At 30.8% G+C, this 16535-nt stretch overlaps 1 protein-coding gene and 1 long non-coding RNA gene across 2 annotated transcripts in view; both read left to right on the top strand.

The window, feature by feature from the left end:
- Nucleotides 1-16535, top strand: part of LOC123273588 (lachesin-like) — a gene marked incomplete at its 3' end in the record, with an annotated part of 449749 nt that overhangs the window by 349109 nt on the left and 84105 nt on the right. The gene's annotated exons all lie outside the window — the stretch shown is intronic.
- On the top strand, nt 9144-9471 carry LOC123273612. Its single transcript, XR_006511332.1, has 2 exons — nt 9144-9289; nt 9412-9471. It is a non-coding gene; the product is annotated as an uncharacterized LOC123273612 (long non-coding RNA).

The raw sequence follows: 16535 nt of genomic DNA, 5'->3' as shown, positions 1-16535 counted from the left end.
CCTTTCACTTTAGGTATAGGATGAATCAACGAGTTTTTCCATTCATTCGGAATTTTTGATGACTCTAAACTACAATTAATTAACTGTCTAACTACTACTTTATCGACATTCCATATTTTACTGATCATATCATAAGATATTCTATTTCCTTTACCCTTGTTCTTATCTATCTTTTTAATTATTTTATCTAGTTCTGCTTCATCTACTTCTATTAATTTATCAAAACTCGTTATTGATTCATCATACCCAAAGTCATTCTCGAGACAATCATTTTTATCAATGTCCTTGAAAATATCTTCAACACTCTCTACAAAGTAATTATTAAATTTATTAGCAATACAATCATTATCTCTGACTAATTGATTATTAAAACTAATTTCTAATTTTAGTTCGCTTCGATTTTTATTGCCTAATATATATTTCATATTTTTCCATAGCATATTTGAGTTTCCTCTTTGAGAGTCAACCAATTTTCCATAATACTCCCTTTTTGTTTTTCTTATTTCAGATACTACTACATTTCTCAACCTTTTATACTTTTCCCATAAAAATTTACAATTTTTATTCTTAAATTCCTGATATGCTTTATCCCTAAGACCTATCAATTCATGTATTTGACTATTAAACCATTTACTCTGTTTCCATTTATTTTTATACGTAAATTTTTCAATTGGTGCTACGGCATCACCAGCACACTTTCTACATTTAGTTCCTGTTTTACAATCTTTCGCAAAATGATAATAACCCCAGCACTTGTAACATCTCAATACACTGACACAGTCTGAGACACGACATTTATTCCATCCAAGTTTTATCCGGTTTAAATCTAACAATTTTTTATGGATTTTTGGGTCAACTTCAATAATAATAAATCCATTCTTTTTCTTTCCAACTGCCTTCTTTTTAATTTCTATTTTGCTGTTTTGATCCAATGTCAAATCATTTTGTTTTTGTATCATTTTTATAATTTCCTCTTCACTTTTCTCTGAAATTATATCCTCTTCTATATCAATTATCTTTAACTTTGGAAGCTTTTTATCATTTAATTTAATATTGTACTCATTCCCAATATTTTTCTTTAATTCTTCTACTAATACATGTCTTGTTTTTGTTTACATCCAATTATAACCTTCCCACTTTTTGTTTCATTTATTTTGTCTACACCCAGCCCAAGTTTGCCAACATCTACACTCTTCTTAAGTTTCTGTACAGTAACTGTTGTGTCCTGCTTCGCCTTTGGTTCCACAATAATACTTTCCATCTGTGATTTCTTTAGTCGCCCCGCATAGGTGTCACTAGTTACCTTTCCAGTTACTGTATTACGGTTCAATTCCAATAGTTCCTTGCGTACTGCGTTAGTTACTGATTTATTTACCTCACTAACTATATCTTTTCTAACTGCCTGTATCTCCCTCTTAATCTCATCCTTAATAAGTTGAGCAACTTCCAATTTGAAAACATCAAAATCCGCCACGATATTATCATGACTGCTCAGCAACAAATCCAATTTATGCTCCATATCACCCTCTTCACCCTCTGTTCTTTTCCTTTTTAATCTTCTTGAACTTTCCGTAGAATTGACACTCACCGTATCCATGCCATCATCCATATCATGACCTATACATGGCACCATTTCATTTAGTATGTTCACATATTTGTGTTTTTTTGTTCTACAGCTTTTGTGGAAAACATTCTTACAATTTGAACAGATGAATGGATTTTTCACTGTGTTCTGCTTACAGCCATAACATATCTGACTTGACATTTTTGTTATATATTTGTACTGGTTACCCAGCACTCACACATACAAAACAACAGCGATCTAACCTCACCGAGTTCAGTTTCACTTATGATTAAAATAACAATAAAACAATTAAGTTAATCAACCAGACTATTATATTATTTTGTTTATTAACACTTTATAAACACAATAGTACATAACTTTATTTTATTCATAAACTATTAACTATAAAAATCTACAATTTTTAGAGCACTCCAAAAATCACATCCTCTCATGATAATAATAATAATAATAATAATAATAATAATAATAACACCGGCACACAAAAAAAAAGTTGTCAGTACTTTTGACGGGACCCATATATTTCTATGTATTTTGACCCGCTGAATCAAAATTTGAGGTCAGTTTGACCCGTACATCGTCAAATTTTCGAGAAAACTTTAAAAAACCGAAAAAAATGACGAAAATCGGCTGTTTAGACGATTTAAAATGATTAAAAAATTTTTTTTTTATCTTAACTAAGCATGATTTTTATGTATTTCGACCCGCTCAATACTTATCTGAAGTTTATTTAGACCATAAGCCATTAAAAGTTTAAATAAATTCAAAAATAACCCTGAAAAATTGCAAAAAATTGAAAAAAAAAGCAAAAAATTCCAGATATTGTGTTAAATAAAATTTTATGAAATTAGATCAATCATGATTCTCATGTATTTCAATCCGCCATATATAAATCTCGAATTTATATGGCTTAGTCATCTCGAATCTAAATAAATGGCAAAAAACTACTGAAAATCAAAATAAATCAAGTCCGTTATGATAAAAATCAATTTTTAAATAAAAATAAAAAATCTTTAACATGTTATCCGATCTGTGGAATATAAATTTTAAATTTTTTTACCTAAATCCTCAAAAAATTTTAATTCTTTAAAAAAATCTTTTCAAAACCGTTTATTTTTTAATTTTAATTCGTTCTCCGCTTACATCTAACACTTTTATCTTTAAATGATCTACATAAAGGGTTTCTCTTTCGCTTTCTTATTTTTTCAGGTAGATCTGTCTTCAGTGTCCAACAATGATCTACCATCATATTAATATCCCACTTTCCTTGATAACGATTTTCCATTACACTAATGTCTTGATGGAATCTTTCGCCTTGCTCTTCCTTGTAATCGCCAAGATTTTCAGGAAAATGTGAAAGGTGAGAATCTAAATAGTGCAATTTTGAATTCATCAAGCAACCCAAAGTATCGTAGTTGTACAACAACTCTTCAACTAAATTCACGTAATTCTCACTTTTCGTATTCTCTAAAAAGTTTTGTGATCCTTCTTTGAAGCTTTCCCATGCTGCTCTCTCATTTTCATCCATTTAATATTCGAAATTATCGTCCTTAAATAAAGTCCGAATTTGGGGTCCATCGAAAACTCCTTTTTTCAATTTTGGATCACTTCTAGCTGGAAAGTTTCCCCCCAAATATTTGAAACAGTTGCCATCTTTGTCTAAAGCTTTGACAAACTGCTTCATAAGACCAAGCTTGATGTGAAGTGGTGGTAGTAAGTACTTGGAAGGATTAATTAGAGGTTATCGGGTAACATTGTGAGAACCAGGATTCAAATTCGTTCTCGTTGGCTATTCTTTTTTAAGATAGTGATTTTTTCGATCGCGACTATCCCACAAACATAAAAAGCAGGGATATTTTGTGAACCCTGATTGTTGGCCTAACAATAGTGTTGCAAGAGGATTCCACCAAGACACAGGTGTAATAAAAATAATATCAAAAAAAGTAGAATTAACTAAAATTTTTTGAGGATTTAAGTCAAAAAAATTAAAATTTATATTCCACAGATCAGATAACATGTTAAAAATTTTTTATTTTCATTGGAAAATTAATTTTTATCATTAATAAGTGTCACTTGGCGCTACGCGCTCTAGTGGTTAAAAATATAACTACTGCTAAGGTGACAACTGTGATTTAATCAATAAAATTAAATCAAGTTCTTGACTTTATTGAGGCTACTCCTAAGTCTCGTAATTTTGTAGAAGGAGAGAAAATAATTAATGCAGGACATTTAATCTACAATGGGTTGGAAAATCAAAACAATGATCAATACGATATTTTGTCGTATTGTATACAATCATCAGCTTTTCGAGATAAACCCCATGAAATAAAAACAGTTTGATGAAACAATTTGACTATTTTTTTGTATAACTTTGTTTTGTATAAGTGTAGCTGTACAGCTGGACTTAGTGAAAGATGTAAACACATCACAGCGGTGTTATTATATTGTACTCGGTAAGTGTAAATTATAATGATATTGAATATAGTTTACCTTTTTCATTGTTTTTCTTTTAAAACAATGAAATATTATAAAATACATTTATAAATCGTAAAAAATATATTCGTAAAATTGCAGATTATTTTTGTATTTTGATAAAATTAAAAAATCTTTGTCTGCTGATTTAGAGTGTATTCTTTGCATAAATTTTTTAGCTAATAAAAGAAATTGTAATTTAAAATTTACTTGCATGTACTTATAAAATTATATTTTTCATTTATAGTCATGATATATCACAGATGAAGATTTCATCGTGTACAGACAACAAATGTCTTTGGAATGCTCCACAAAAAGCTTGCTTGGAACAGTATGATGCCAATCCATTATCTCATGGAAATTTTATTTTGTTTGAGAAGATCTCTGCTAGATTCAGAGAGGAAAGTTCCGTCAGTGGAAGTGAAATGTACTAAATTATCTTTACGCATAGATAGCTTATCTCGTGTTGTGGTAACGTAAGAAGGGTAATTAGTAAGGATCAATCGGACAGGAGGATTGTCAAGCTCTGTCTTCTTGCTTGATCTAGTTGTTTTAGCATTAATTAATTGAGAATTTAATAAGTGTGTTTTGTCTTCCTCCAGCTCACTCGCTATAAATACGCTCTTATCACCGGGAACAACCAGTCCCAAACAAAACGATGGAGAGATCAAATCTCCCGTTTTCACACCAGCTTTCAGGCCGTTGGGTCTCTTTCGAAGGTCGCTAGGTAGTGAAAACCTTCCACAAGGGGTACAGCTTATAGACGCACGACGTCTTTTGGTTGTTGGTATGTTCTCATCATCACCGGGAACTAACCGTCTCAAAAAAGCAATGGAGAGACTGAATCTCTCGTTTTCACACCAGCTTCCGGACTATCAGGTCCCTTTCGAAGGTCGCTTGGCTGTGAAAACTTTCCATTACGGATACAGTTTATAGACGCACGACGTCTTTTTGATTGAATACCCACAGACACCTGCAGCGTATCGGGGTTGATGTGACCTAGCAGACTCTGCATACGCTCAAAGTCTACCTGAGAACTATACCACGTATTTTCGGTAGCTAAACCAGCACCGTCGAAGGAGTTCGCTGGAGTTAGATTGAAACATGTGTTGCAATGATAATAATTATTATAGGAGTCATCTAGGCAATTAATTTGAAAAGCTGAAGATATCAAAGATTCGACTTTAATATTATCATCATACTCGTTCGTTTTAATGACGTTAACATTTAAAGCTTGACTTGTGACGGAATCTGCAATCGGTACTTCATCAGCGCAGACTGGTACTGATTCCTGACTTCAAAAGTCTTATCCTCGTTTGAGAGTCTGTTTCTAAAATTTTACTTGATGAATCAGGTATAGAGACTGAATCTCTAGTTTTCACACCAGCTTCCGGACTATCAGGTCCCTTTCGAAGGTCGAAAGGTATAGGGTTTAGGTTTTATACCTCTATAAGGTATAGGATTTCGAGATAAGGCATCTGCGTTAGAATTTATTTTACCAGGCTTGTAGACTACGTCGTACGTACAGTCGTTCAATTTTATCCGCCAGCGGGCTAGTTTAGAATTAGGATCTTTTGTATTCTTCAACCATGTTAAGGGCCTGTGATCAGTAACTAGGATAAATTTACGTCCAAAGAGATATGGTCTAAATTGCTTTACTGCAAAAAGAGCAGCTAACAATTCCTTTTCAGTAGTGGAGTAGTTTGTTTCTGATGGAGATAAAATCCTTGATGCAAAAGAGATAGGAAGGTATGAGCCAATAGGTCCTTGACTTAGTACGGCACCAAGAGCGTAATTAGAAGCGTCAGTGGTGACATTAAAGGGTTGCGAAAAATCAGGATACTGCAATAGAGTTTCAGAGCAAATTATATCTCGGAGGGTTTCAAATGCTTTTTGTTGAGTTTCGGTCCACACAAAAGGAGTATCAAGCTTCAACAAGTGGGCGAGTGGTTTGGCAATTTTCGCAAAATCCTTGATGAAACGTCGATAATAACCGATAAAACCAAGGAAAGATTTGATCTTCTTTCTAGTCTGAGGAACTGGGAACTCTTTGACAGCTTTTATCTTCTGTGGGTCGGGTTTAACTCCATCATTGGTAATGATGTGCCCTAAATACCCGATTTCGCGTTGAAGAAAATAGCACTTTTCAGGCGATAAAGCTAATCCGGCACTTTTTAATCTACTCAACAAGGTTTTCAATTTTTGAGAGTGTTCTTCAAGAGAACTAGCATAAATGACAATGTCATCCATGTAAACAAATAATTCAATTCCTTGAAGACCAGAGAGAATGCGATCCATAAGCCTTTGAAAGGTGGTTGGGGCATTTTTTAGTCCGAACGGCATACGATTGAACTCGTAATGACCGTAGGGTGTTGAAAAGGCAGTCTTATGTCTATGAAGAAGGTCCATTTCAATTTGATGGAATCCGAAAGCAAGATCAAGAATGGTAAAATATTTGGCTCCTCCAAGTTGATCGAGAATGTCAGTAATATTAGGTAAGGGGTAAGCATCACTGATTGTTTTCTCGTTTAACCCGCGATAGTCAATGACCATCCTCCAGTGAGAAGCACCAAAGGGTCCTGGGCGTTTAGGTACTAAACACACAGGAGAGTTATAGGAAGAATCTGAACGTTTAATTATATCATCTTTCAATAATTTATCGACCTTATCTCGGAGTTCTTGTTTGTGTACCTGGGGAAACCTATATTGTTTGGTGTTAATGGGAACTTCATCAGTCGTAATGATTTTATGTTTGAGAACCGTTGTAGATCCGAGTTTGTCGCTAGGGAGGTGAAACCGGAAGGGGTTATTATAGATAATCTGTATTATACTAGCCCTTTCTATCTCGTTAAGCCCTTTTAAATCTACGAGTTCACATATTCGGTTTAATCTTTCGGCATTGATTTGATCGGATTGTTTATCAGACGTTGCTGAGAGGGATGATCGTGGCAAAGGTGGTGCAAGTTCAAATTCTTCTACTTCAACGGGGGGAATAGTTATATTGATATGCTCGGTGGTAGAGTTAATAGCGAAAATTTTTGCAAAACCGTCACGAACATTAGTTATAGCTTCTCCTAAATAAACACGCATTACGTTACACGCATTTTTTACGTAGTGTGACGCATAATAAGAATTTAATTCAAAAAATTAAATTAAATTTGTGACTAAAGTTTATAAGTAAATATGTTTCTACTCGAGTGTTCAGAAGACAATTCTTTATTGATAAAAAGAAATGAATCAGTGATATGTGACCACGCAACAGTCACTCACGGCCACGTGGTTGCATTTTATCACAAAAAAACTAAATACAATGGAATCGTGAAAATGATTGCAGGTATGTGTTGAGTTATCTATTTTTATACTTAAAATATCATGATTGTTAATTGATCAATTATAATAACTTATATACCACTGAATAATAATTTTAAAAAAATTAATATTTATAGGTTAAAATTTTAATAAAAATTAAGTTAACCGACATTTAAAAATTAAAAAAATTTTTTTTATTGAAAAAATGACTACAAAAAAAAATAAAAAAAAAATTTCATTTGTAAAAAACTTTGAAATTTGTAAGAGCAATTTTTAAAAAATATTTTTTTATTCTAATTTAATTATTAAAAAAAAAATCACAAAATTAAAAACGTCGGCTAACTTTAGTATCATAAAATTTTTATTCATAAAAAAATTTGAGACTAAATGCTATAAAAACATTGTTTTTTTTTTTTGTAAAATTGTCTACAATAGAAATTGGTAAAAATAATTTTAAGTCATTTTAAAAATGCAAAAAATATTTTTGTAATACTAATTTTCTTGAATTATTTATCAGTTTCATTATTTAAAAAAAAAAAATCTCAAAAAATTTGTATTCATAATTTGGTAAATTTGTACATGTGGAGTTTTTATTTTAGTTTTTTAAAATAATTTATTTGTTAAAAAATTGTAAAATGTTTGTTAAATTTAAAATCGTAACAATTAATTTATTTAATATATTTTATAATTTTTGTAGATGATACAAGTGTGCTAAAAAAAGAAATAGAAAGAATAAAATTAGAAGATAAAAAAAGCTTACGCAACTCATCGACTAAATTTAATATCCCAACAGAAAAGCAGGCGACGAAGCGTAGGCTAACTGATTCACTAGAAAAACTTTCAAGTAAAATAGCTAAACAGGATAGAGCTAAAGTTTATAAGACTATTCGAAACGAGTCTGATGACGAAGATTACACAGACGAGGATAACACAGACTATGTGAGTGATGACAATGAAATTATAAAATCTCCGGACAATCATTTGGTAAATACTTTTGGAAATTATTTTATTGTACTAGTGTATTTTAATATGTTTAATTAATTAAGATTATTTATAAAGGGTTGCGGTGATTTTTCTATTGAGCCCCGTTTTTCAGACGCACATAAAACGCCTGTGACACCCACGTTAGCAAGATCACCACTCAAAGAGTTAAAAACTACTCTTAAATCATCCAGGAAATTATCAACTGTTCCACGATCTCAGCACGAGCTTGCATTGGTGTAATATACAAAAACTATTTATACATTTAAAAAATAGAGAATATTGATGTTTTTCTTTTTAATAATTTTCTCTTACAATAAAAAATTGTATGTTTGATTAGCTAACACAACAAAATAGAGATGAACTAGCTGATGATAGTAAAAATCTTGATAATATTGAGGTTCTTATAAACGACGATGATGATGACAGTGATGCCAACTTGGGGAATTTTCCCCTAAATTTAGGGGTATTTTGCAAATAGCGGGAAAGTTTTAGGGGATAAATTTTTTTAGGGTATTTTTTTGGGAATTTTTAATTCGTCAGAAAATATATTTTAATATAAAAAATTAATAAAAAATAACAATTCTTCAATTATTAATTTTTAAAAGAACATTTTCAATGTATATATATACTAAAGCAAAGTATAAGTAGAGCCCTCGGGAGTTATACCTATATACATTACAAACTTATTGTAGATGAACTATAGCTATAGATTTACGCACCTATATTATAGTATATGATACCCAGTGGATTTTGACATTTTAACGTTGACATTTTTTTAGTCTAGTAAGAATCAAGTTTTACTTTTTAAATATATCGTATATAATAACTGCAGCTTTATTATAACACAAATAGTTGATATGAGCAATAAAACAAATTGTTTTAAAGAAAAAAAATACGCTCAAAAATATTCGAAGCAATGGGAACAAGACGAAAACTTAAAAGGTTAATTTGTTATATTTTTGATAATTTTTAAAGCATTTTCGATAATCTTAAGTATGTTTTATTTAGTTACACAATTAAAAAATTTTTTTTATTAACAATATTTTTTTTCAATATTGTTTTAGATTGGATAGCTCCTGATCCTACTGGTAACTGTCAAAAAGCTTATTGTAAATATTGCCGTACTATTTGAGTAGCACATAAAAAAGATTTAGGCAAGCATGCGATATCAATTAAACATAAAAATGCTGTTGGTAAAGATTAACAAGCAAAATTTTGTCGTCCAATAAACGTGATAAAACCTCCTAACAATAAAGTTAAAGTTGCTGAACTTCAACTAGCCGCATTTATAGCAGAACATACATCAATTATCACAGTTGATCACTTGACAGAATTGTTGAAAAAAATTGAACCAAGTGTACAGCACTTATAAAAAATATTTTAGTTCCGTGTATGCTCGAAGACTTAGTGAATGATATGAAGGAATTTCCCTACTCACTTATTATTGATGAAAGCACTGATATATCGACTGAAAAAATTCTATGCATAATGGTACGATATTTTTCTTTTAAAAATAAAAAATTATTGACTACATTTTATCGTATTGTAAAAATAGTTGACGCAACTGCTAATGGTATTCATGCCGCTTTAAAATTACAATTAGAAGCTGATGGACTTTCTTTAAAAAATTTAGTCGGTATTGGAGTTGATGGTGCAAATGTGATGGTCGGTGTGAACCATTCTGTTCCATCGCTTTTGAAACAAGAAGTACCTGATATTGTAATTATCAAATGTATCTGTCACTCTCTCCATTTGTGCGCTGAAAAAGCTGCAGAAACATTACCTCGCCAACTAGAATATCTTGTCAGAGAAGCTCACAATTGGTTTTCCAATAGTCCAAAGCGTAAAGATAAATATAAAAAACTTTATAAAGTCATGAATGATGATGAAGCTAAAAAGGATCCGAAAAAAATTGCTGTTCTGAGCGGGACTCGGTGGTTGGCTAGATAATCTGCAATTAATACTATTTTAGAGCAATGGGAAGAGTTAAAACTACTATCTGAATTAGCTAAAAATAATGACAAATGTTTACAAGCACAGTGCTTATATGATATTATGGTTTGTCCAGCGTATAATTTATTTATGATTTTTTTGCATTCAAATTTAGAATTATTAACTAATTTAAATAAGCTATTTCAAAGTAGTAACGTTGAAATATTTAAACTGCTAGAAGACTTATTTTTGTTATATAAGAGTATTCTGTAGAAAATTGTGGTTCCATCTCAACTGCAGAAAATTAAGGACGACGATCTAGTTAATTTTAAATTTCAAGACTATCTAATGCATACATCATCAGTTTTTTGGATACAACTTTGGTCAAGCAGCTAAATCAGTTCCATCAAATGAAATAGCTAATATACGGGCTCGGTGTAAATTTCTCTTAGTGAAACTATGTACTGAAATTCAGGAACGATTGCTTGTGTATATTTCTATATTGAAATCAGTGAATGTCTTGACACCGACTTACGCTACATCACAGAGAAAACCTGATTTATATAAATTGTTGGAACAATTCACTAGGGAATCATTTTATGGATCAAAAGATAATATTATCAAAGAATAGAACATGTTATCTCATAAACAGTGGGATAATACGAATGAAACAGTATCATTTTGGTCAGAAGTTTACGAGGATCGTGACTCAGGTGGTAATAGAAGATTTGAAAATGTTTCTAAATTTGCTTTAGCACTGTTAACTACTTCCATTTCAAATGCTGATGTTGAGAGAGCATTTTCCATATATGCTGTGATAAAGGATAAATTAAGGAACAAGTTAGCACTAGAAATGATTTAGAGTATTATGATAGTAAAATTTTCATTAAAACGAGATTACGAACAGTGCACTTTATTTGTGCCCTCTAAAGAAATACTGAGCAAATTTACGGTACACATGTATGATTTTAAAAACGACACTGAAAAAGTAAGTGATGTAGAGTTTCAAGAACTGCTTAATATAACGAATGCAATATAGTTCATTTAAATATGTAATTTTATATGATAAAGAAATTTTTATTTATTAATTTGTTATTAACAATACACGCAAAGTAAATATATTTATTTATATGATATAAATATTTACATAATATGAATACTTATATAAAATATAATGTATAGTCTATTAATGAAAGTTTAAAAAAAAGAAACAAAATAATTTATTTTCTATTTTAAAACCTTCTAAAAAATAAAAACTGATAAAAAAAAATAATCTGATTAATTTTTAAATAATTTCAATTTTAGTTTGAGGGGATTTTGTTTTTCATTTAGGGGCTTTTGTTGAAAGTTTTAGGGAAAAGTTTTTTTAAGAGTTGGGGACACTGGATGATGAAGATGAAAATGAACAGCTGTATGGTTCATCTGGGGCAGAGAATGTAAGCTTACATTTTATCTGAATTAAGAACAATTAATTACAATGAAATTATACTAATTTTTTTTTTTTTTTCAGATGAAGCATATTGGTAATGGTATTTATTGCAAGACAGCTGATTACAAAAATGCTGTCAAAGGAACTCCTTTAGCAAGTGCTGTAGCTCGAAATCTACTTCTAGGAGTCTTTAAACGTGAAGTATTAGTCCAGGGTTCGGTAACAGGGTGATCACCGAGAGCTCAAGGTCCTGAGCGTATGAAAAAAGAGAACGTCCGTCTCAATGATAAAGCAACTGAAACAATTATTAGTAAGATAAATTGTTTAATTAATAATTTTACTCGTGATTATAGTTTCTTTAATTAAATCAGCCTTTATAACTATCAAATTGATTTTTACTTCCTGTTACGATTTGTTTTTATATTTCACTCGAACAAATTTTTTTACTTTGAGTTGAGTTTTGATTAAGTAGTTAACAATTCCATTTTTTTGCCTGATTTTTATTGATCTGGTTATATTTCATGCATTAAAATAAAGCACTAATCGATAATTGAAGTTACATTATTTTTATTTCAGAATTTGCTAAAGATTATTCAAAGAAGAAAACTGGACAGCAGAAGCCAGTGACTCTAAAATAAGAAATGCAATGGCTCAAAAAATTGTTGAGCTCAAAGGTGAACACTTGAAGAAATTGTTAGTGTCATAATTTGTTAAATTATTGTAAACGTAGTGTTTAAATACATAATTATATCACGCATATTGTATTAAACTTAAATTCAAGAAAATATCATCACTAGAAAATTATTTAATATTATCTTTTAACAGTTTTTAAATGTTATGTGATCTCAGGTACTATTGGCTATACTGGTCAGTCGCGTATAATTATAAAAAAATGTTAAAGTATTGTTAGACTTTAAGCATAAAAAATATCATCACTTAAAAATTATTTAATATTATCTTTTAATAGTTACTAAATGTTATGTGATTTTAGTTATTACTGGCTATACTGGGGAATCGCGTATGATTATAAAAAAAATGTTAAAGAATTGTTAGATTTTAAGTCTAAAGTTATTTCATATGTTATTTATTCAGTAGAACTATTGGCTGTCGCATTTAGTTATCAAGATAGAAAAAAAGACAAAAATTTTATATTTCAAATCCTAAAGTATGTTACTAATTTAGATTTTTATCTTTGAGATTAAAATAAAAAGTAATAAATAACTATTTAGGCATATTTATTTTTTATCAAATTGCTCAATCATAATTTGTTAATAAGTCTATATATAGTCTGATGCGGCCATATCATGCTGCATCAATCTAAATAAGATTTTATATAGTTTGATATACCAATATCATGGCACATATAGTCTGATATACTCATATAAGGGCATATATCGTCTAATATACTCATATCAAGTAATATATAGTCTGATATAGTCATATCAGGGCATATATAGTCTGATATGGCCAATTTCCATATCAGGCCTGATATGGTCTGATCAGAATATATTTTCACGGGTTCCCATTTGACATGTTTGTCAATAAAAATATTAATGAAAATTTATTATCGACGTATTCAATTTTTTGGAGCAAGAGAAAAATTTTCTGTAGATAAGAAAATTTACTTCTGTTAAGAACTTAATTTTTTGGAGCAAGAGAAAAATTTTCTCAAAACAAAAAAAATTTTCTTGATTTAAATAAATTGTCTTGGATCAAGACACGTATTTCTTGAAGCAAGATAATTAATTTTGTTGGGATAAGTGAAATTTCTTGTGGCAAAAAAAATTTTTTTTTCTCCCAAGAAAATAATTAGCAAGAAAAATATTTTCTTGGTTCAAGTGAATCATTGATACATACAGTATACAGTACTAATAGTAACACGTTAAATCTAGTGCTCTCTGAATTTTTATTTAGAACCTCATAATAGTGTAAGTAGCTAAAGTGCATTAAATATTATCTTGTGTATAAAAAATTACTCTATAATTAGAGATATTAATCAAGATCTTCTATCATTGAATAATTAATATATCTGCATTCTTACATTGTGAAAATTGTTGTGAGTGATATGAGGTTAAGTTTTACCATTTCTCAGCGCATCACCTACGCGCATTGCTCTCCATAGTCTACAGTTGATGTTGATATTCTGTGTAAACTATAATTTCATGCTATACATTACTGTATTAGTGACTAAATAGTGTGAGTGTCACATATTAATTTCTCACCAGTGTAGCTGTCAAATCAGCCTTACACTAAATTGTAAACAAACTACAAGTTATTATTATGTCAACAGTTACATAAACAAGCAAAACTATCCTACCGAAGTGAGTGTTTCGTTTTAAACTGTAAAATTGTTATGTCAGTACTTTCTGATCAGTGCTTCAAATGTAAGAACAGTGTAAGAACTCCATTTACCTGTGATACATGCGGAAAATCATTTCACCCAAGTTGTTTGCGTGATTTCATCAAAAACAAACTACCATCAGATTGTTGTTGTAGAGATAAGTTTGGATACTTATTGAAACGGCTTGACTCAAATTCACAGATAAAAAACAATCGTCTTGCCTCTCTTAAATCTGTGAATTCAGATAACTCTTCAACTTCAAGCTTTAAATCAGCAAAGTCATCAAAAAATTCTCCAGCGTTAGTCTCAAAAACAAATCAAAAGCCAAGTGCATCCTCTCCTACTTCACCAGCATTTTTACTATCACCTGCTAGTGACTCAGTATTTGATTCTCCAACTTCATCTACACTTACAATGTCTGAGTCAGCAAAACAAACAATACCAAATCCTGAAGCAATAAATAGTGAGTCGCAAAATGAATTACCGGATGGTTGGTTTAATAAATCAACAGATGAAAAATTAACACTTTTGATGAAAACCTTGTCTACTCATTCTCAGTCGCTTTCTGAAATACCTAATATTACAAAAAAATTCAATGAATTATCTACAAAATTTGATAATATAAATAAGCGTCTTGATGATTTGCATGATAAACAATCTGAGACAAAAGACCAAGTAGACAAATTAACCTCGGATTTAACTAAAAATTCAAAAACAATAAAAGAATTGAAATCTAAAGTTGAAAAGCTTGAAGATGAAACTATAGCAAATTCGCGAGCTTTATCTGGAAAAATTGCGGCAATAACGTCGCAGACATTGATGACTTCCTCGACCGTCGTTCAACAAACATCAGAACTAATCATCTCCGGTGTTCCAGAACCAGTGGCAACGGAATTATCACCTGCAGACATTGCTGATAAAGTTTTCGAAGTGCTAAACATTACTAATTTGAAACAAGATATATTAAGTATGCGTAAAATAGATAAGAAATCAAATTCTACTAGTAGTAACAGAAATGCTAATATAAATAATGATAGAAATAAACCTATCTCGCATTCTTATGTACTTAAACTTAAGTCACCTCAAATCCGTGATTTTATCATAGAATCCAGACGTAAATTAAAAATATTACCTATCAAAAAAGTCTTTTCAACTATTGTCGGTGATTCTTATAGAGGTAACATTTGTCTTAATGAATTTCTACATCCTGAAACTTATAAATTATTACTGATTGTAAAAAACAAAGCAAATGATTTGAAATATAAGTATGTATGGGTGCGAGATGGTTTTGTTTTTGTAAAAAAAGATGATTCATCTGAAAAAATCAAAATTCGCTCTGAAGCAGATCTAAACAATCTTGATTAACGTTTTATTGATTTAATTGAGCCTCAAATTCAAAAATTTCTGTCTTTAAAGTTGTTAAATTTAAATATAAATAGTCTAAATAGTCACATAGCAGAATTTTTAAGTTTAGTTGCTGAAATTCAACCTCACATTATTACATTAACTGAAACTTGGCTTAAAGATAATTATGATAACTCTGTATTTAACCTTAAAGACTTTATTATTTTTAGAAGAGATCGGAATTTAAGTCACCCAAACACTGGATGACTCATGAAAGGTGGGGGGGTTGCTTGTCTGGTTCATAACTCCTTGAAGGCAAAAGTTCTTTACGTTTCGATTTCTGACCATCTAAATAAACCTGAATATCTCATACTCGATATTATTACGCCACCTGGTGTCCATCTACTACTATCTGTCATTTATCGAAGACCAGCAGGAAATCTCTTACATGAATTTTTTGATATTTTTAACAAATACGCAATCCAGTTTAAGAACTTTATTATTACAGGGGATTTAAACTGTGATTTGCTTAGTTCTTCTTACGTTTCAAACCACCTAAAAACTTATATATCAGAACAATCACTTCATTGTGTTCCATATGGAGCGACACATCATGTCAATAACAATAACACTTAGTTAGATGTAATTCTTATGGATAATAAATGTAAACAGGGAGCATATTACACGCTTTTTATTAGCTTCACTTGTATGTCAGTTTGTCAGTTTGTCAGTTTGTCAGTTTGTCAGTTTGTCAGTTTGTCAGTTTGTCAGTTTGTCAGTTTGTCAGTTTGTCAGTATGTAACTCTCCTTCGCATAAAGAGACTACCATAATGATATTATTTAAATTTTGATTATTATCAACCTAGAACCCAGGTGATGACCTTCCTAGTCATCCTCTGATGACCATCCCGAAGTTATATTTCGAAACCAGGTGTTTTCCTCCGTAGGTTTTCATCGGGAATGGCACAGATAAATCCGTACATCAACCCGGAATCCTCTGATGACCATCCCGAAGTTATATCTCGAAACCAGGTGTTTTCCTCCGTAGGTTTTCATCGGGAATGGCACAGATAAACCCGTACATCAACCCGGAATCCTCTGATGACCATCCCGAAGTTATATCTCGAAACCAGGTGTTTTCT

Source organism: Cotesia glomerata, unplaced genomic scaffold (assembly GCF_020080835.1).
Source record: "Cotesia glomerata isolate CgM1 unplaced genomic scaffold, MPM_Cglom_v2.3 scaffold_11, whole genome shotgun sequence".
Lineage (NCBI taxonomy): Eukaryota > Metazoa > Arthropoda > Insecta > Hymenoptera > Braconidae > Cotesia > Cotesia glomerata.
Note: the sequence above shows the minus strand (reverse complement) of the source record. Positions and strands in the feature narration are given on the sequence as shown.